Raw genomic sequence first — 22,540 nt, 5'->3', positions numbered from 1 at the left:
AAGAATTAATCCTGTTTATCATAACATTTTCACTAAGTCTATTTATACACATATTGGTTTATACAAAACTGTAGATATTTTTGGCATTTCATCAGTTCACTGATGTTTATAGCACAAGAATGGCTACTGGCATGCAAAGATTTTGAAAAGGAAATTTAAGGTGTGCTGAAGCAAAACGCCAGCTCTTTTCTTTTTATAAAACTGGCAGACTATTTTATCCCATTCATATACTCAGGACATCAGTGGAAAAACGCAATCGGAAAGAGAACCAAGGGAAGTGGGACTTTAATCATTGAAAATGTTCTTGTTCTGGTTCCACTTCCTAGACATGGCTATGAGGTAAAACTGAAACAGAAAACCTACTGTTGTTTATCTTACAGGAAGGTTATAGACTATGGAACTCCATGTGTGCAACATATTGATTATTGAGGTGCAATGTTTAGAAAGCAATTTAGTTAACAATTTTTATGAAGTGAAATGAGACTGTTAACATCTTGAGCCTCCCCACCCATTTTGTTTCAATCTGCCCACTAGCAGCCAGCAGATCCAGCCCGTATTTGGAGTAGGGCTGTTTCTCTCACCAGGAAGTAGGGTTAGTTTCTTCATTCCTATTTCTAACTTGGTGAGCACCTCAAGGAAAGTTCCTTGCCCCCAAGGGAGCAGCTGGACAGCAGCTATAGAAGAGATGAATGCAAAAAGTTCTGCCTCCTTAAGTCCTGCTTTCATTTCTGTCTGTCCATTAAGAGCACCTGCATCTGGGCTGCAATTATTTTCTTCTCCTGCAAGTGGTGTCATGTGCTCAGTCCTCATCTGATATGTTTGTTGGCTGTGTGGTGGTGATGAGCATTATTTAGCCCTAGATAACGACCAGAGGCAAGAGAGTCCCAAATGGCAACACTCTTTAGGGTTGTACTGTGGTGCGTGCAGGAAATTTGTGGTGTTATTAGGACTATTGCTGTGAATGGTCCACTGATTGTTAGGTCCGGTTTTGAGTTCCATCTTGGAGCTAAAACGGGGCATGACCAATGAGAGAGTGCATTTCTGGGTGAGGGAATGGTGTGGCGCAATGTTATCATGGAATTGGAGTGTTGGAAGGAACCGCAAGGGACATCTAGTCCAACCCCCTGCAATATCAGGTTATTTTGCTTCCCTTAGCTTGGAACCCAATGAGATCAGACCAGGTAGTTAGCTGCTAGCTATTTTGCCAGTTGGTGTGTGTTGGCTGAACTCTTAAAACCTGTACCAATAGTATATTAATTCTTTTGTCTGAGCTCTTAAACCCATACTACCCTCTAGTGGAGATACATAGTTTGTTTGTTTGTTTGTTTGTTTGTTTGTTTGTTTGTTTGTTTGTTTCATTTTACTACCTTTCTACCTTAACTGTCCTTGGTAGAAGGTAGAAGCTGGTAGGCTTCTCAGTGCTGGGGGACGGACGGACACTTGTCTGTTTTTATTATATTGCTTGTTTGTCTTTAGGAATTGCATATTATTTTTTGGTTGGTTTTAACCGTTGCCAGTCTCTCTCAGTGGTGCATAGACACCAAAAGAACAGGGTACACATTTTTACAGAAAATAAAATTGAGCGGATAGGAGCTGTCAATGAATGGGGCAGCCATGAACATTTCCTTTGTCATGGATGGATTAACTGATTAAGCTTGAAGCTGAAGCTCCTTCGAACTTCTACAGCAGGGGTCAGCAAGGTTTATCTTGCCTGGGCAGGATCGGTCCCACGGAGATCCCTGCGTGGGCTGGATCGTGCGCACCTGTGATTTTCAGCATCTGCGCATGCACAGACGCAATTTCCGGTGCCGCAGAAGCGAGTCCCCGCACCACGCTGCGCCAGTTTAGTACAGCACATTAGGGGGCGGCTCAGTTCGGGGGCGGCTCGGGGGCCAGTCAAACGACCTCTGTGGGCCACTTCCGACCCATGGGCCTTAGGTGCTGACCCCTGTTCTGCAGGTAAGGAGGGACAATTAAGATGGCTCTGTCAAAACTGATTTGCTCAATGGCCCTGCGGGAGTATTTGACTGTAAACCAGCAGCTAACACAATATGTATGTATGTATGTATGTATGTATGTATGTATGTTTAAAAGATTATACCTCTGTTTGGCAAATATTAAATATTGATTTAACAGCAATGTAAATATCCAGGTGTCCGCTGTGGGTTAAAACACAGAGCCTAGGACTTGCCGATCGGAAGGTCAGCGGTTTGAATCCCCGCGACGGGGTGAGCTCCCGTTGCTCGGTCCCTGCTCCTGCAGTTCGAAAGCATGTCAAAGTGCTCAGGCGGTAAGGTAAATGGCATTTCCGTGCGCTGCTCTGGTTCTCCAGAAGTGGCTTAGTCATGCTGGCCACATGACCCGGAAGCTGTACGCTGTGGCTCCCTCGGCCAATAAAGTGTGATGAGCGCTGCAACCCCAGAGTCAGCCACGACTGAACCTAATGGTCAGGGGTCCCTTTACCTTTACCTTTAATTACTTATACTAAAATTTATATCTTGCTTTTTCCCTCCGAAGTAAAAAAACAAACCTAACAATAAAATTAACAAAAATCCCATTAAAACTACTAAATGAACATGAGCACTGCTTGCTTCCACAGATGCTTCATAAAGGAGTGTGCATGTTCCCACTGTATTCACAAATTACTGCAGAGGTAAATATATACTTAAGCAACAAAGAAATCTTGATAAGCATTACGAAAAACTATTACTTCCAAATAAAATAAAGAGCATAAGAGCTCTACGTCCAAATACTGTATGTACTCAAGCCAAATAGTGAGGTAGAGCCTCAGCAAATTGCGCTAAAGGGGAAGGAAGTCTCCAACTCATAAAAATCAGAGCAAAATCAATCCCAAACTTGTAAATGTGCCAGAATTACTCATGTAAATGAATTCTACAGCATGTGAACATAGTTGCATCAAAGTATTGTAATTCTGCTGCTTAGTATTCATGAGTGTTTCACATACATGATGTCAATAATCTTTACGACACTCCTGCAAAGGTAGGTCACAGTTGTTTAGCTGAGAAACAGTGTCTTGCTTAGGGTTATCTAGTGCAGGCATCCCCAAACTCGGCCCTCCAGATGTTTTGGGACTACAATTCCCATCATCCCTGACCACTGGTCCTGTTAGCTAGGGATGATGGGAGTTGTAGTCCCAAAAACATCTGGAGGGCCGAGTTTGGGGATGCCTGATCTAGTGAATCAATGTGATACAGTATTTGAACACAAAGAATTGTGTCTAACTTCCATTGTGATTTCTCTTACATTTGGTTTTATACGATGTTAATCATATGCAGAGAAGACCCACTGAAATTAATGGACATGACTAACTTAGGCCCATTAATTTCAGTGGGTCAACTCTAAGTAAAACTACTTGGAAAGTAAAACAAACCAATATTCCTGCATTTTTCTTCTCCTTACCCTTAAAATTTGATATAGAGGTCAAGCTCAAGAGGAGAGCTGGGTACCTGTCAGATGCTCACACCCATGTCCAATACATGTGATGTGGCTCAGCCCAGGAGATTAAGACTTACACCTGGTGAATTTTATATTATTTAATTATCCAGAGACTTTTACAACGTAATTTAAAACAAAGCCCTGCTGTACAACTAGGCAATGACTTTCCCAATATTTGTGAAGTAAATATGTAAAGGATCACTGCTTTTAATTTGCCCCAAATTAACATTTAGGAATTATTGCTTTATAAACAATTATCCCCAACGTTTTTCTCCTGCAATTTACATGAATAACTCTACAGCTTGAAACTTCTGTACAATTTCACAAGAACAATGCAGATGTCCGTTCCTTGGCCCAGCGTTTTCTTTTTCTCTGTTTCAGTCATAAGGCAGCTTTTATAACAAGAAAGCGTAACATCTGACTTTGCTCTAGCTATGATGGTTGTTGCACAGTGTCCATCAATCCAAACAAAAGGACTTTAGTTGTCTACTCATTGAATTTCCTTTGTTTTACCTTAAGTTGCAAAATCGTTTAAATGAAAGAAAGAACTGAAAATGTTTCTCAAGAGTAATCTATGAGGGGAACATTGTCAGCAATACAAAGATCAAAGAGACAGTGAAACAGGCAGCCTATTTGGGCTTTTTTTTAAGCCAATCAAAATTTACTTGCCATTTATAACTTTTTTGTATATACTTTTCTGGCTGACCAAATTCTCAACTTGCCCATATAAACTTGTCTACAGTAAAGCAGATGCCAGCATGTTTTATATTATATATATATATATATATATATATATATATATATATATATATAAAAGGGAGACCCTTATAAAATAAATAAATAAATAAACGGAGACACAATTCAAGAAAAAAATTGCCGTCTTCATCAAGGTTATGCATTAAATTGGCCTATTAACATTTCACATTGCTGCTGGCATGGCTTAACTTCAGAAGTTTTTTTTATATATAAAACCCCTCAGGACTTCATCAACTTCACCCCCTAATACTAACACCAACAATGTTTGATCCAAAAATGCTCAGTATATTAAACTTTTTTTGACCTCTTGATGTCTAGATCAAATTATGGATATATTTGAAAATTCTGTTCGGAATTCTGGCTTGCATGCTATATTTTCCTTAACCTTGCAGATATATTGATATTTCAGAAGTTGAAAAATGAAAGAGGAATTAGCCCAGTTGGATTCTTGATTCTGCGTAAAGAAGGATGAATGGAAGCCCTCCTTCACACAGTGCATAGTTTTGTTCATTTGTATATTTATTATTTTACAACGGTGGCTTTGGTGAGCCTGTGTGAAAAGAGCTTTTAAACTCTCTGCCTTGCTTGGGAAGCAAGGTCACTCTTTCTCCCATTCCTCACCTGCTAGCTGCAAGGTGGCGCCAAGGGTTTGGGTATACATGATTTTCATGTATACGTGGAACCCTTGGAACCAAACCTCTGCGTAAGATGTGATCGTACTGTACTGCTGAATTGCAACAGTCTTTAAGCAACACACAGCAAACTCAACAAATACAATAGAGGTACAGTGGTGCCCCGCAAGACGAATGCCTCGCAAGACGGAAAACCCGCTAGACGAAAGGGTTTTCCGTTTTGGAGGTGCTTCGCAAAACGAATTTCCTATGTGCTTGCTTCGCAAGACGAAAATGTCTTGCGAGTTCCTGCGGGGGTTTTTTCCTTCCCCCCCCCTTTTTCCCAAGCCGCTAAACCGCTTATCAGCTGATGGCTAAGCCGCTTATCAGCTGATCTTTAAGCCGCTTAACAGCTGATGCTAAGCCGCTTATCAGCTGATCTTTAAGCCGCTTAACAGCTGATGCTAAGCCGCTTATCAGCTGATCGTTAAGCCGCTTATCAGCTGATCTTTAAGCCGCTTATCAGCTGATCGTTAAGCCGCTTATCAGCTGATCTTTAAGCCGGCTAAGCCGCTAATACTGTAGCGCTAAGCCGCTAAACCTCTAATGGGCTTGCTTCGCAAGACGAAAAAACCCGCAAGACGAAGAGACTCGCAGAACGGATTCTTTTCGTCTTGCGAGGCACCACTGTAAAATCAATTACAGTGGTACCTCGGGTTACATACGCTTCAGGTTATATACGCCTCAGGTTACAGACTCCGCTAACCCAGAAATAATGCTTCAGGTTAAGAACTTTGCTTCAGGATGAGAACAGAAATCATACTCCGGCAGTGCGGCAGCAGCAGGAGGCCCCATTAGCTAAAGTGGTGCTTCAGGTTAAGAACAGTTTCAGGTTAAGAACGGACCTCTGGAACGAATTAAGTACTTAACCTGAGGCATCACTGTAGAAGCTAACTAAAAAAATCAGAACTGGAGCTTCTGGACCAGGTGCAAGGGTACAGCACACTGGTATAATGGAGTGTTGAGGTTAGCAATGCATAAGTCATAGTGGCCAGAATGTCCCCATTGCTCGGTTGGTGTGCCAGCCATGGCTGGTAAAAGGCACCCTAGTCCTAGCCTGAGGCCTCCTGAGCCTCCAGTGACAAAAATGGATCCAGGAGCACCCCTAAACCTGTTCTTTCAGAGGGAGAGGAACCTAATACAGAATAGGTGACTGGTCAGCGTCTCAAAGACATGGAACCACCCACCCTTTGTCCTCCCAGGGTCCAAGCTTAGTTTATTGGACCTCAACAATCCAGCCGTCCATTGTGCCCAGACAATGGTCCAGATTATACACAGAGCTGCACGTAATCGGCACACTTTTCCCCCAAACTCCTACTGACCTCTCCCAATGGCTTCATACAGGTGTTGAACAACCTATTCAACTAAGATTTACTCCGAGTAGACCAACTAAAATGAATAAGCATGTCTTTTCATTTCAATAGGTCTACTCTGACTATAATCAGAGTGTCCCAGAGCTACTTTTTGAACACGACCCTGTAGGCAGGAAAAAGAACCACTGTAAAACAGTGCACCCAATACCCATTGCCTAGAGCCAAGCCCAGGGCCTTAGTTTTCCTACCCATGCTCTGGATTATGTCTGAACAAAGAATGAGATTTCAGTTAGACTGATGTAAACAAAACATCAATACACAGCATGGCTTGCCTCATACAGGCTATGTGTTCCAAGTAGGGGGGAATTTTTAGAATTTTACTATATGTAACTCTCCTTATCAATGAAAAGACAATGTACGGTTTTTCTATTTCAACCACTCTATTTTTAGAGTTTCATTGGTTCTTTAACACTGCATCAAAAAAAAAAAAAAAAAAAAAGGACAGTCAGACCACTCTACAAAATTAAGAACCTACTCAACTAACCCATTTGAACATATGGGAGCCATACCACTGGTGTGTGTGGGGGGGGGTGTTTTCATTATCTATAACATATTTTTCTCTCTCTGGTGACAGCAAAACTATCTGCTCACTATGCTGGCACATCTTCTTGGCCTCAGACAAGGAAGAATGATATCACCTAGGAGGAGGAGGAGGAGGAGATCCCACATAATCAGGCTGCAGCAAAGCAGTTTGTTTTGCTGGAAACAAATACTCCTTGAATACGGAGCACTTGACTGCAACAATAATCAAAGAACAAACTGAAGAGAAGGAAGATGGAGAATGCATATTCAACTCCAGGTTTATGGGTGTTTTGCTGACACCTTTTCTTTTTGCAATACAGTGGACGCTCGGGTTGCGAACAGGATCCGTGCGGGATGCACGTTTGCAACCCGCAGCGGCGCGTCTGCACATGCGCGGGTTGCCATTTGACACTTCTGCGCATGCACAAAGCGCGATTTAGCGCTTCTGCGCATACGCGGCCACCAAAACCCGGAAGCAACCCGTTCCGGTACTTCCAGTTTTTGGCGGGTCCATAACCCAAAAAAACGCAACCTGAAGCGTCTGTAACCCTAGCTATGTCTGTATTTATGTTGCCACATTTAATAAAGACATTTAAACTAGAGCAGAGGGCTACTTCATTCGTATACAACATTATGTATTTCATAATGCTTTGCAAAGTATTTATCTGAACATGAAAACGCTGTAAACTCCTTACGATACGATTCTTACCCTGTCCTACTGATTTATTCTCAGGTAAGTGGAATTGGTATGACAGGCTTAGTTAGATAAAACACACATTTGTGTATGCCTGCAACGTAGGCAGCCACCTAGACCTGAGTTTTCTTTTTCCTCCACTGGCTTCCTTCTTGTAACCAGCCAAGCCTCCTAAGTTTTGAGTGCCAAATCCTCTTCACGCTAGGCTTATTTAAGTTTTCAACATATGTATGCAAACAAAGCAAATCGCACCAAAACCTATTCCCGCTGAGTCTCTGTTTCAAGAACCAGCAAGACTTTTAAGCAGATGAATTCCATGTTTTCAATGTGTAGTTTTAAAAAACATTAATTTGTATGACATGATTTGTAGCACTTCAGCAAAAGGCAAACGAACTATAAAGATAGCCATCTGTATATTTTAAATGTATTTTTCAACCAATAACAATGCTATGTGCACTCTGAAGACTCATGTATTTTTTAGCCTTGTGATTGTGTCTCCCTCTGATACCCTAACATTCTGTGGCTCAACTGTTTTTAACATTCAGTAGATCCTAGACTCTCACATGTCTTCATTAGGTAATTTTGAGGCTATTCTGTTTTTAAATTCAACTAAGATACTTCCGTGAACCTAAGGAATCCCCTCCCTTTGTAGAAATAACTACCTTGGTTTTGGGTGGCCTTGTTTTGCTTCCAAACCTAAGTGATCAGATGATCACTGAAGTTTGGCATTACCAGGAATAATTGTAACTACTAAACAGAGGATTTAAAGGTTTCTTAGATAAGCTTTTATGTGTATGGTCATCATAAAAATAGGGATGACCAGCTTAGAATCAAGGGCAATTTTTCCAATATTGATTTTCCTTTCAAATATTTATTTAATGCATGAAGTTACCAAACTATTGATGCAAACTATTAATTTACTATTAGTAAATATTGCTGGTTTTTAATTATTGGGATGGAACAATAAGCTCAGCCATTTTCTCCGTTGAAAATGGGGAGCTAGGCTTAAAACTGAAGAAAAATCTAAGACAAAACTTTAGTTATACTTTAAATCAGTTAAAATATTCTTTTGTTCACTATATTGTGTGCTTACACATTTGTGTTTTTCTTATTTAAAAAATATGATATAAATGAAGATGAAGGAGTAAAGGTATAGGCTGACTTCCTAAGAAAACTATTTTTCCAAATTATTAACAAATGTTTTACATTATTTTAGCCAATATTAGCTTTCAAATGAGACTTAATTTCATTCTAGAACAAGACAAAGTGTTCAAATTATATTTAATTAAAAGACTGTACTTCCATATAGCTTAAATTAATTACACAGTCTAGTTAAATTCAATATATTTGGTTTGGCCAAGGATGGATAAAATAAATAAGGTAACTTTGCAACCTCTAGTGCACAGTGGATTGACCAATAAATGTGTCTGATGTGTAACAAAACACATATTTTTTGATGTACCAGAAAACTAAACAAAGCTATTGACCCAAAAGATGTGACAAATACTCCGGCTTGATTGTTGGGTTAATACATTTCCAAAGTTTCCAACTTGGTGGAACTTGAAAATCTGCCCTGTATGATATACTCTGATGATTTATTTGTAGTTGGCTCTGCATAGGGTCATAAATATAATTTGCTACGTATTTCAAGCCAGTTTCTTTTGTTAAGACCATTTCCAGACTACTTTCTATAGTTAACCATTTGAGTAGATCACGGTACTCAACTTGCACACTTTCTATGAATGGTTGCCTATGTTAGACAAAGATAATTACCAGTAAGGCTACAGTTGGCCTAAGAATTGCAAGTCCTCCGTTTTGTATCTTCAAATTAAATCTGATCACAAAAGGGAAGCTTATATGTGGCAATTAAATTTGTTTCCTGTTAGACATGGACTTATCCAGATGAGATTTTAAAATATGCCCAAAGAATATCTAGCCAGTAAATATTTTAAGAGGCCAGTAAAATCACCTCTCTGCATGTGCAAACCAGACCAGACTGAATACAATCTTTCTGCATTATATTCTATATTGCCCTTTATATAGCCCACCTAGACATTGGTTCCTGTCTTTTCAGAATTTCCCAGAAGGGCAATTGGAGCAATTTAAATGGATGTGGACTGATTTAGACAAGTTTGGTAACATTGTCTGTGCTGGTCGTGAGAAAGTTAATGGCTCCTTTTTTTGTACCTAAACAATATCATACCCTCCAAGTGTCCCGATTTTCCAGAGACAATCCCAGAATTGCGGACGCCATCCAGGCTTCTGATTTGATCCCAGGATGTCCCTATTTTCCCACCAGCACCGCTGCCACTGAGCTCAGGGAGGGGGATGAGCTGGCGCTTGTTCCGAGCAATGGCAGTGGCGGTGATGGCGAGGGAGCTTCCCATTGCCTCTCCATGTCCTCTCTATGGCTTCCGCTGCCAGCCTCCTCCCTTAGCCAGCTCATAGCAGCTTCTGGAGAGCAGGAGAGGAGGAGGAGACGCTGCCAAGGCCCAGCCCAGCATGACACGCCAGCTCTGATGGGCAGAGTCAGAGGGGAGGGCTGCCCTGATCCGGAAGAAAGAGAGAGCACAGTGGACTCTTGTTGTTGTTGTTTTTTTATAAAATCAAAGGAGAGCACAGGGGAGTCTTGGTTTGTAAATGAAAAATGCTTTGTGAGTTTGCGTCTTCTGATCGTGCCCCTTTCTAAAATTTATCTATTGGTGTGTGTTTTTCTTTTTGTAAATCTACCAAGGAATGAAATAAAATTGGGGTTAAGGGATTTTCTCAGGACAGTGGAGGGCATGTGTCCTGTGTCCCATTGGTGTAGTGGTGATGGCACCTGCCCTTCTTCTGATAGGAAATGCTCTGTAAGGGGGCACCAAAAATGGTGTTTCAAGGAGGGTCCTGTTAGGGCAGGGAGTAAAAAATGTCCCTATTTTCATCTGAGGAATGTTGGAGGGTATGCAATGTTGACAGTCAAGGGGATGATTTGATTTATTTCCATATTTTTAGTTTTATTTCTGTTGTAAAGGCCTTGGCTACAAGTAATAAGAATCTGTCCGATTATGTGCTTTTGAAATTTATATAGAAAGTATATATGCATATAGAAATGTAGTTACTACCTTGTGTTAAGTTTCAAAACCAAGGTACATGGTGAACAAATTAGCAAGACCAGGCAGATATTTTAGGAATAGATATGTTTTGTAAATATTTTTACTCTATCCACAGTTGATTTTAGTCCTTAATTATTGTTTTGAAGTATTTCCAATATATCCTGTGTGCAATCCCTGCAGTTGAAACCTCAGGTCTTTTCTTTAGCCAAACTAGAAATAATATAATTTAGAGAGTGCATATGTTTTATTTCATTTTCCAGTAAGAACTCAACACTGCAATAAATTAAAAAAAAAACCTTTAGAACTTCCAAGACCCCTCTCTCTCTCTCTTAAAACACTACAACAGTAAAGGGGATAAAGGGTTGTATCCCATGCTGTGTGGGCCGAGTTCTGCTTGAGCAACAGGACTTTCCCTACCTACCCTCTCCCTAAAGGTAAAGGTAAGAAGAAGAAAAGTTTGGATTTGATATCCCGCTTTATCACTACCTGAAGGAGTCTCAAAGTGGCTAACATTCTCCTTTCCCTTCCTTCCCCACAACAAACACTCTGTGAGGTGAGTGGGACTGAGAGACTTCAAAGAAGTGTGACTAGCCCAAGGTCACCCAGCAGCTGCATGTGGAGGAGCGGAGACGCGAACCCAGTTCCTCAGATTACGAGTCTACCGCTCTTAACCACTACACCAGACTGACCATTAAGTCCAGTCGTGGATGACTCTGGGGTTGCGACGCTCATCTTGCTTTACTGGCCGAGGGAGCCGGAGTTTGTCCGCAGACAGTTTTTCCAGGTCATGTGGCCAGCATGACTAAGCCACGTCTGGCGAAACTCTGCTTACCTTCTCACCGGAGTGGTACCTATTTATCTACTTGCACTTTGATGTGCTTTCAAACTGTTAGGTTGGCAGGAGCAGGAACCGTACAACAGGAGCTCACCCTGTCACGGGGATTCGAACCGCTGACCTTCTGATCAGCAAGCCCTAGGCTCTGTGGTTTAGAGCACAGCACCACCCATGTCTCTCTGTCTAGACATTTCCAAATCTGCTCTGGAGTTTCCCTCAACCCTCTAGAGCAGATTTTGAAGGAGGGCGTTGGAGAGAAAATAAGTGTAGGGAGAACTTCAATTGTGCAAGTGAGAATCTGTTGCTTGAGTGGAACAGCAGCAATGGATACCACTCCTTTGAACACATGAAATTAGCTATATGTTTTTTGGGGTCTTGGCTGATTTAATGAATGAGTATGCAACATCAACCCTGCCATGTGGGAGAATCCCTTGCAGACAACCACAGTGCCTAGAGACAGGCAGTCACGTTGTGCATCCACAGCAGTGAGCGGAGGAGGAATGACTGCTGGGAGGAGGACAGAGAGAAGAGATGCCATCGTGCATCTGCAGGAGCACAACCAGACACCTTCATCTGCCCCGGCTACAACAAACATGTCTCTCCCATATTACTCTCTACTGTCACAGCAGGCACTGTAACCTTCCAGCAGTTTGACTTCACCTCCAAAGGTGCATGCTAGGGACACGGGTAGCACTGTGGGTTAAACCACTGTGCCGCTTGGGGTTGCCGATTGAAAGGTCGGCGGTTCAAATCCCCGCGACGGGTTGAGCTCCCGTTGTTCTGTCCCAGCTCCTGCCAACCAAACAGTTCGAAAGCACATCATGTCAAGTTAAATTAATTGGAAACAGCTTGCAGATACAGTGGTACCTCAGGTTGCAGACGCTTCAGGTTACATACGCTTCAGGTTACAGACTCCGTTAACCCAGAAATAGTACCTCGGGTTAAGAACTTTGCTTCAGGATGAGAATAGAAATCGTGTTCCGGCGGCGCGGCAGCAGAGGGGCCCTATTAGCTAAAGTGGTGCTTCAGGTTAAGAACAGTTTCAGGTTAAGAACGGACCTCCGGAACGAATTAAGTACATAATCAGAGGTACCACTGTACTTAATTGGCTTAGGATTGTATATAAGTCAAGTGATGAATTAATATGTTTAATTTCAAAATGAAAAGATTTAAGGATGTTAATGTTCAAGTTAAATTTTATAAGAACTGTGATTTGGAAAACCGTTAAAAGGATATGCATTGAAATTCAACCAAGGGGAAGCGAGGAAGTCACTTAACAATGTTAATTAGTGTAATTTTTAATAAGGTTATGATTTATGTTTGTTTGTTTTATGTGTTTGTTTGTTTATAATTTTGTGAAAATCAATAAAAAAAATTGGGGGGGAGGGAGCAGTTCGAAAGCACGTCAAAGTGCAAGTAGATAAATAGGTACTGCTCCGGTGGAAAGGTAAACGGCGTTTCCATGCACTGCTCTGGTTTCGCCAGAAGCGGCTTAGTCATGCTGGCCACATGACCTGGAAAAACTGTCTGCGGAGCAGACAAACACTGGCTCCCTTCGCCTGTAAAGCGAGATGAGCACCACAACCCCAGAGTCATTCGCGACTGGACTTAATTGTCAGGGGTCCCTTTACCTTTACCAAAGGCGCATTCCGCCATTGTCTCCTGTGACAGACGGATGCCAACTCAAAAACTTTACGGGGGCCTTTGAAAAACATGCTCCTCTAAAGAAGCAGGAACTACTGGTGCATTCAAAATTGCTTGCTGGGTTTAATGGCTACAGCTGCAAGATAGGTGTTGTTGTTGTTGTTGCTTGTGGTGCCTTGAATGGGAAAGCAAATCCAGGGTCCATTAAACCAAGTCAAGTGGTTATCTGAGGACTCACCAGATTGATTTTCAGCATGAAGAAGGAATATACAACATTTCCCTACTTAAGATTATGAGAACAACTTCCTTAGACTGCCATTTTAAATATTTATTTCTGTTTAAACTCCTTATTTAAATAAATTTAAATAAATTTCATGACTCAACAACATATTAGAAATCATACAAGTAATCTAATACACTGAAAACCACTTATCAAATGTATAATGTATGGGAAATGGCTGCAGACTGCTAAAGACAGACTTGGTTTTTGTTGTTTTTAGAGTGTTGTAAGAGAATGTTTACAATAATAATAATAATAATTTATTACGGCCGTAGAATGTTTGAGAATGTAATAGAAAAGATTGGAGGAGGGATAGTAGAAGTGAATTTATCCATCAGCACACTGGTATCTTCTGAAAATAATCTTCTGTAAATTTTGGAAAGTAGTCTCCATTTAATTTTGGCAAAGCTGATGGAGAAATTAGCTTTTATGTTGCATGTAAGAACTGTTGTTCAAAAGAGCAATGTTACTTCCATTATACTTCCACATTTTCACAGAGAAAAAATATTTTCCTCTTGATTCAGGGTTATTGTCCCTTTTACAGAAACTATCCTTTCATTTTCAAAAGCATCCAGAATAGTCAATTTCAGACCAGAAAGAGTGAATTAGCACAAGGACTGATGGCTAATTTTCCTAGCAATTACAAAGCATTAAATGTGTACTTTTAAGCTAAAATAAAAGAACAGAGGAATGCTTGGGTGTAAAACAACAAATTAAGAACCTGCTTAGGCGTGTAAAGTAATATAGCTGCTACAAGAGCAACAGCAGGTTTTCATGAAGTGACAACTCAATATTAAATTTGTCAGACCAACTTGTTATTTTTTAAATGCCCAAGACTTAAGACCTAGCCATGCAACTTCAAAGAGAAACTCTTCACAGAAAAATTAGTTTCCTAACATACCAAGTGTAATTTGAAGAGAACACAACACTATTAACTAATTAACTTAAGTAGAAATGGGATCAGCAGGTCTTCCCCCTGTGCAATTTTGTTTTTGTTTTATCTTTGTCCTGCGTTTCTGCTCTGACTGGCAGTGCTTTCAGGTCACTGTAATCCACAAAGAGCAATTTAGCAAAGGAAATCCACACCCATACCTAAATTTACTCCTAGAATATGTCCTTTGATCTTTCTTTCCCCAACTGCAGTTATAACATCTTCAGTTCCTCTACACCCATTTGCTGTGACCTTGAGAAGCAACCAAAATTCCAGCCTACAAATGCTTATTGCAGATATGTGGTGAGAAAGTGGAGAGCTTGTGAAATATATTTGATATCGTAATTAGAACTTGCAGCTAACAAAAACAAAAAACACGCCCATAAACAAAAGCACATGCCACTGATTCTCAATTAGTTCTCCCACTTTATTTAATGACATTTCATTGAAGTGAATGGGCTGGATATAATTGCATAGAGCTTTGCTGAGTGCACATTGAGACATTTAACGCTAACAAAGGTGTCGCACTGCAGCTTTAGAGTTTGCCTAATAGTATGCTGTTTTTGGGACGTGGGTGGCACTGTGGGTAAAACCTCAGTGCCTAGGACTTGCCGATCATATGGTCGGCGGTTCGAATCCCCGCAGTGGGGTGAGCTCCCGCCTTTCGGTCCCAGCTCCTGCCCACCTAGCAGTTCGAAAGCACCCTTAAGTGCAAGTAGATAAAGAGGTACTGCTTTATAGCGGGAAGGTAAACGGCGTTTCCGTGTGCTGCTCTGGTGCCGGTTCGCCAGAGCAGCTTTGTCACGCTGGCCACGTGACCCAGAAGTGTCTTCGGACAGCGCTGGCTCCCGGCCTCTAGAGTGAGATGAGCGCACAACCCTAGAGTCTGTCAAGACTGGCCCGTACGGGCAGGGGTACCTTTACCTTTACCTTTATGCTGTTTTTGTTTTTTGACCAAATCTGAAACAATAATTCCATTTCATGCTAGTTCACACTCAATTTATTTATTTACCTCAAGAAGCTTTTCACACGGTTCTTTTCTCAATACAGCTCGCTGTGCATGCCTTAGATTGTAATTTTAATTAGTTAAGTAACTGAAGTGGAATCTACACACATATAAAAAGCACTGTGAAAATGCTTTTTTTAAAAAAAGTTTTGAAAAATACAATGAATTTGGCATAGCTCACTGTTGCCATCTAGTGTCAGATTTGTATATTGCACTTTACAACACATTTAAAACGTTTTATTTGCAGCTGTATAGCTGTATACTAAAGGCTTCATTGCAACTTCACCGCCAAAGAAATTGAGTTCCTGAAAGCAGTGGACATTTGATTGATATATTTGGGGAAATGATTGCAGTTTACTGTGGTGTTTAGAGAAAGCAAGGGTTAAAGCCATATGTGCTTTAGTAGCTAACATTGAAAGCCTCTATATGACTTCACTTCCTAAATGGCATCAGATTTCTTATTAAAAATTACATATGATTTTAATTATGGAAATGATTACCAAACAACATATTGTAAAGATTTAACTGGAATGAAGTATGGTATAGAAATGTAACACTTAAGAAGCCAGAGTCGCTACTGGAATATACACTGAATATATCTTCTTAGTAAACTCAGCTGATTCCCTTCCCTCCCGAAATTGCTCTACAGTGAATATTATAAACACAATTTCATGAAATACAGGCCCTCCTTTAATCAAAAATGTACTAAGCATTCTTCACCAGCTGCAATGCCAACAAACCCTTTTGAAGTCTAGTGAGGTAATACAAAAGAACTACAACTTCTTGACATTGTAATCACACTTTTCTGCAATGTGGCCCGATTTGGAGAAACATATTTTGGCTTATTTAGTAATGTATGGAACTGAGAGCTGGACCATAAAGAAGGCTGATCACCGAAGAATCGATGCTTTTGAATTATGGTGCTGGAGGAGACTCTTGAGAGTCCCATGGACTGCAAGAAGATCAAACCTCTCCATTCTTAAGGAAACCAGCCCTGAGTGCTCACTGGAAGGACCGATCCTGAAGCTGAGGCTCCAATACTTTGGCCACCTCATGAGAAGAGAAGACTCCCTGGAAAAGACCCTGATGTTGGGAAAGATGGAGGGCACAAGGAGAAGGGGACAACAGAGGACGAGATGGTTGGACAGTGTTCTCAAAGCTACCAGCATGAGTTTGACCAAACTGCGGGAGGCAGTGGAAGACAGAAGTGCCTGGCGTGCTCTGGTCCATGGGGTCACGAAGAGTCGGACACGACTAAACACACATTTTGGCTTATTAAGCCTTTGACTATAAAAGGCTCCAGGATAATGATGGGAGCTGTTTTTAGGTTTTTGAGAGATCCAGAAGAACTGAGTTTATCAACCCTTTCCACCCTCCCTCTTCCTTCTCCCCCATTAACATGATTCATCAACATAACAAAATAGTGTTCACAGGATGATTTTTGAAAGGATTACATATAGAATGAGATATGTACACATACTCCAGCAGAACTTACTGCCTAGGAAAATTATCTAGAAATGTTCACATCAGTACATTCCCAGATTCCTACCCATCTCCATTAAAAAATAAAGTAACATTCAGATGTTCCAACATTCAGAGGTTTCTTCATTCAACAGGTCAACACTGAATATTATACAAGTAGCAAAGGAAAATTGAGACCTTGGGAAGGGTTGTTCAATTCTCACTTCTGCATGAGGCTCTGAATCTGATCCCAGCTGACCTTGCAAAATCTAACAAACCTTGTAATGTATACCCCAAGGGCTTCCACACATACAATGATTTTCCCTACCCCAACCAAAGAGTAGTTCTCCCTTGAAAAATCACTACCTGCTTTTGAAATCCTCCTAAAGGTCAGAGACAGATTGTAAAGCTATATGAGACCGCTGCTGTGTAAGCAGATATGATGGCGGGATTTCTTTAGATCACAGATAAATTTTCAATTTGTATACTCAAATGCAATAAAGCTTGCTTTTTTGCACCAACTGGTTAGTTTTCATTCATATGGCATATTTCATGACTTAGATATTCTCCAAGATGGACTGCTCAAGATGTTTGTACAAAACAAGTGAACCTTAATTGCCTGGGGCAATACAGAACCATCCAAGCAAACTGGCAATGTAGCTAAAACGATGGTGCTTGCAAAATCATACAATAAAACATCTCAATTTAAGTGTTTATGAGGATCAACGAACAATTTCAAAATCAAATGATAAACCACATTTCTTACTAAGTAAGCATACTTTAAGTAAACACATTACATCTTGATGAACAAAATGCATTTTGACTCAAGATTAAAAGAAACCAGCCGACTAACAAGTGGGATTTCTATTACACTGATTATATAATTTTTTATCACAGTACACAACTGTGCTAAGCGAAGGAATAGTAAGCCTACAAGAACTTTATCAGTTTTAACAGAATCATTTGTTCATCCAGAACTGACTTGATTATGTGATTTGATTTAATCCTATATGAACTAAGGAATTTGATTTAGAAATGTTATTACATGCTGTTAATCTCTCGGGTAAGAAGGAAAGTAACATAATTAGACACATTTTCCTCCTTATCTTAGTTTGGGGCTAAGACACTTTTAATTAGTACTTTCACAAATGTATTCCTGGCTGCATTCATGTATTTCAATGGCCGACACCAACTACTCCCCATGGAAACTAGCCATAAAAGACTAATGTGACATCTTTAACAAAAGTTTTAGGTCAGGGAGCAATTTAATTAAGAGGGGACAAGAGACTGCCAATCATATTCAGGGGAAAAAACTATTCATTAAACGAGACTGATAGATACAAAGGTGCCACCCTCTTTGGAATTCAATCTCTTCCACTGCTGCAAGCAATACCTCACTGAACATTAAGTGCTAAAAGGTTTGACATAATATATTTGGGATGTAGGGGTTAGAAATGCTCATATATTCCACTGAATCACTCTTCCATAACACTTGCAGAGTAATGCTCGCGTGTTCCCCTTGGGCAAACACCTGTTTACGAATAAGGACATGTCATTAGAAGTGACTTCAGCCGCTTACGCACAATGCCAAATTTAGTGTAAATCACTTGGGTTATGCCAGGATTGGCATTCCAATCCTATGTTCTGGACAATTAACTACAACCTTTAGTTTCTAATTACTTATCTAAGGTGTTTAAAGCGGTGTGTGAAAATAGAGAAAGGGAAACAGAGACAGCATTCACATTTTCCAGAGAGACAAATGGTGCCACCTGCTTAGTTAATACAAACACACCCTTAAAAAGCTACAACTGAATGAGGCAAAGTTATTAACTCACAGCATGCACAGTCTAATTTATATATTACTGATGTCATAGACATTTATAGAGCAAGTAAAAGCCTTTCTTAGCTATCAAAAGAATAAATAAATATGTCAACACATAGCCCAGAAAACATTTCACTGTGAGAATTATGTACCAAAAATGGGCAGTGTTTGCATCATCAAAAGCATTTCCTCCTATTCAGGTATGCATTGCAACTTATCATACTGAGCCAGTACTAGGGCCTGGGAGAGCATGGCTCAAATCCCCACTCAATCATGAAGTAAACCGGGTAACCTTGGGCCAGTCACTACTTCTTGGCCTAACTTATCTCACAAGGTTGTTGTGAGGATGAAATGGGGAGGGAGACCATGTACACCTCCTTGAACTCTTCGGAGGAATCTTGAGATATAAACATGATAAACAATTTCCCACCTTGAATTGCACTCCCACCCCTTCTTAAAATCCACTTGAAAAATCTGTGTATGACCATATGCTCAGTAACTGGAAAAATGAAATATTATTGTTTTTGTGCATAAGACAAACCTTAGAATTCTATTTAAACTGTTCAGTATATGAAGGGATTATAGGAAGCACTGAATACAATGTGATAGAAATGTTGGTTTTGTTTTATTGTAAATTTATACTGTATAAGGTATGTTAGACGAGTTCTCTGTCTGAATGCATCTGTTTCCTGGCTGGAAGACAAACTCCACTACTTCTGGTTTTGACAGGAGGCTGGAGCTTGTGTGTCTCCCATATTTGAAGTAAAACCACTTAGCGATACAATCGTACCTTGGAAGTCGAACGGAATTTGTTCCAGAAGTCCGTTCGACTTCCAAAATGTCTGAAAACCAAAATGTGGCTTCTGATTGGCTGCAGGAAGCTCCAGAAGCCACCGAAGTCCCGTCGGACGTTAAGGTTCCAAAAGAACGTTTGCAAACTGGAACACTCACTTCCAGGTTTGCAGTGTTCAGGAGCCAAAACATCTGACTTCCAGGGCGTTTGGGATCCAAGGTACGCAACTTCATAGAATTACTCTAACCACAAGTTCTATAACTAATAGAAGCACAACATGAGAATTTATCAGAAACACACATTTCCTTTTTTTACACATTGCCATGTTTTACTCAGAGCATATCTATTGTAATTAATGGGCCTAACTTAGACATGGCCATTCATTTCAATGGGTCTACTCAGAGTTCCATGCTTAGGGCATAAAAGGACACAACCCACTACTACGCAGCTAAGGAGAGAAAGGCCTGTGGGCAGGGAAGATGTCTTTCCCTCTTCTCATCTCAGCAGAGATCTGAACGGCATAACAACTCTCCTGTTCTTGCCTGGATAGGAACCAGGGTGGAGAAATAAGCTGCAGCATTTTGTTGGAGATCCCACCTGCGATGCTGGAAAACCACCAGAGCTACCAGCTAAGACAGAGGTTGGGCATCCGGTTGCCGGCAGGAGTTTCACTTACACATTTAAGGCTTCAGTGCTTTCAAATAAGCACATTTTGATAGAGAGTTAAAGCATTCTGAACATGGCATTGCTTTGAGAAGAACCCTAAAGTTGACACCCCCACCCCATGGGTTCCTAACTGCTGTAAAGAAATATCTCACTGCTACACTAGCATCTTCTTTTCAGTAGATGGGAACCAAATGAAGCCTTCCTCTTTAAAATAATTTAGTATGGTTCATACATTTTTATTAGGTACCTGAGAATTTTAATTGTCCTTTAAAAAACAGTACATTTAAAAGGATCGCATAATACAAGATGCAGCCAATCTAACTTTCTCTCTACTTTACTAGCTGTGTAGGACATCCCGCACCCTCATCTGCTTTTTAAGTGAAATCCCATATGCTAGGGGAAATGAATTTCAGCTCCTCCCAGATTTAATATTTATTATATGATTATGGATCCCATAAAAATTTGAGAAGTGTTTTTTTTATTCTAAGGGGAAACAAGAAACATCTTAAGTTTGGTTAGGAGTTCACATCATAATTTAGAGATATTTTAAGAAGAAGTCTGTACTGAAGTTATGCCAGCAAATAAATTGGGGTGCTTTGCTGTACTGTGTTGTTGACCATTTAACCTGGTTCATAAAGAGTAACTTCAGATTTATGAGGCAATGTGGTATGGAAGTTTTAACAGGTTTGCTTCTAATCATAGGGAGGAAATGTAGAACAAATCTTTTTTGTGAAGATTCCCCTAATTTATACTACAGCCAAAGAAGTGAAGAAAACAGCACATTATACAGTATTTTAAAATGTAAACATTTTAAGAACTGCTGTTAAACTTATCTGATTTTCAACAATATCTTTGCAGTTACAAACCATTTGTAGAACCAATGTCCACTCATCCCATGAGAAACAGATGTCTTAAAAATACCACCACTGATTAACCCATCAAGCATATAGGCATTTATCTGGGAGATGAGCTATCACTCAGTTTTAGAACCAATTTATTAGAAGCCTATGAACTTAAATCTTCTATTAAGAATGAAAGTTGTGTTTTAACATTGTTGTTTGGATCTAATACCAACTAAGACTATTTTAACTGCTTCACCTCCAATAAACACAAATATAAACCATAGTGGTTTTCTTAATTGGAAAGGGGGCCAAAAACAAGTTTAACAATGTTTCCAGAACTGTTGAAGACTAGAGAAAATCCATTCCTATTTTATCTACATTAATGAAAAAGATTCACTGTAATACAACAGAGCACAAATGCATTTGTACTCCATACAAACTAAAAAGCATTCAGATAAGTTTCCAGAGTTGCTGCTTTATAGTTAATTCTTAAATTCTCAATAAATTCTCCTCTCCATTTACAAGAAATAACCCTCATATTATCCAAGATTAAACATTAATGAACATGCCAGTGGTACTGCATACACAGTAAAATGATGCTTCCAAATGAACATTTGCTTTTATATGTTTCAATTACAGCAAACCAGAAATGAAGGACTTTAAATACCATATTTTTTGCTCTATAAGACGCACCAGACCACAAGACGCACCTAGTTTTTGGAGGAGGAAAACAAGAAAAAAAATATTCTGAATCTCAGAAGCCAGAACACCAAGAGGGATCGCTACGCAGTGAAAGCAGCAACCCCTCTTGCTGTTCTGGCTTCTGGGATAGCTGCGCAGCCTGCATTCGCTCTATAAGACGCACACACATTTCCCCTTACTTTTTAGGAGAGAAAAAGTGAGCCTTATAGAGCAAAAAATACAGTAATTCTTTTTTAAAAACATGCCACTTCTCTCACCATCTGTGGCAAAAGCTGATTCCTGATTTTTAATGTACACCCTTTTTCTTGAACATCCAGCTTGAGAAAGATAAAAGTATTTGCATTTAGCTTGTTCCACTGAAATTAATAGAACAAGTTGTCTACAAGCAACTTAATAAGCCAGATCAGGGCATCCAAGACTGTCCATCACCTTTTGGGGAATGTAATGTATTAACCAGTCTGCCAACAGATACAACAGCCTGGGAAACTTTGCAGCAATTTATAAAAAGGGGAGAAGTAGTTATGTTCTATTTTTAGCTGCTGTGAGCAAAAAGAAATTGCTATCAGGTTGTTGGGGGTGGATCCTTATGGACCAGTTACCTCACTACATTGTCCAGGCATCAATCATCAGGACAGTCAAAGGCTCAAAGCACTTCACAAAGTGCCCATTTTCACCATGTGATGTAGCAGTTGTGCTGGATAAAGTTAAGGATTTTGTCCTGTTTCTAAACAATGCAGAAAGTTGCAGATTCAAGTCCAGGCATCACCAGGAAGAATGGGAAAAACCACTGTGTCTGAAGCCCTGAAGAACCACTGCCAATAGGTACAGATAATACCAAGTGATATAGTTTAATGGCTTAAGTCAGCACACGTTCCTAGTTCTGCAGCAACTGGTTTAGGAATTGTGCATGCAGATCTATCAAACCTGACCTCTTCATTAAGATTTTACAGCGTGAACAAGATTCAAATATCCACATTATAATGCAGGATAT

General features: G+C 40.2%; 1 protein-coding gene across 6 annotated transcripts in view; it reads right to left on the bottom strand.

Annotated features, from left to right (window-relative positions):
- The window catches only part of BBS9 (Bardet-Biedl syndrome 9), a 220,530-nt gene that overhangs the window by 131,888 nt on the left and 66,102 nt on the right, over nt 1–22,540 (bottom strand). The window lies entirely within an intron of this gene.

The sequence above is a fragment of the Podarcis pityusensis genome, assembly GCF_964106645.2.
Source record: "Podarcis pityusensis genome assembly, chromosome: 12".
Taxonomy (NCBI): domain Eukaryota; kingdom Metazoa; phylum Chordata; class Lepidosauria; order Squamata; family Lacertidae; genus Podarcis; species Podarcis pityusensis.
Note: the sequence above shows the minus strand (reverse complement) of the source record. Positions and strands in the feature narration are given on the sequence as shown.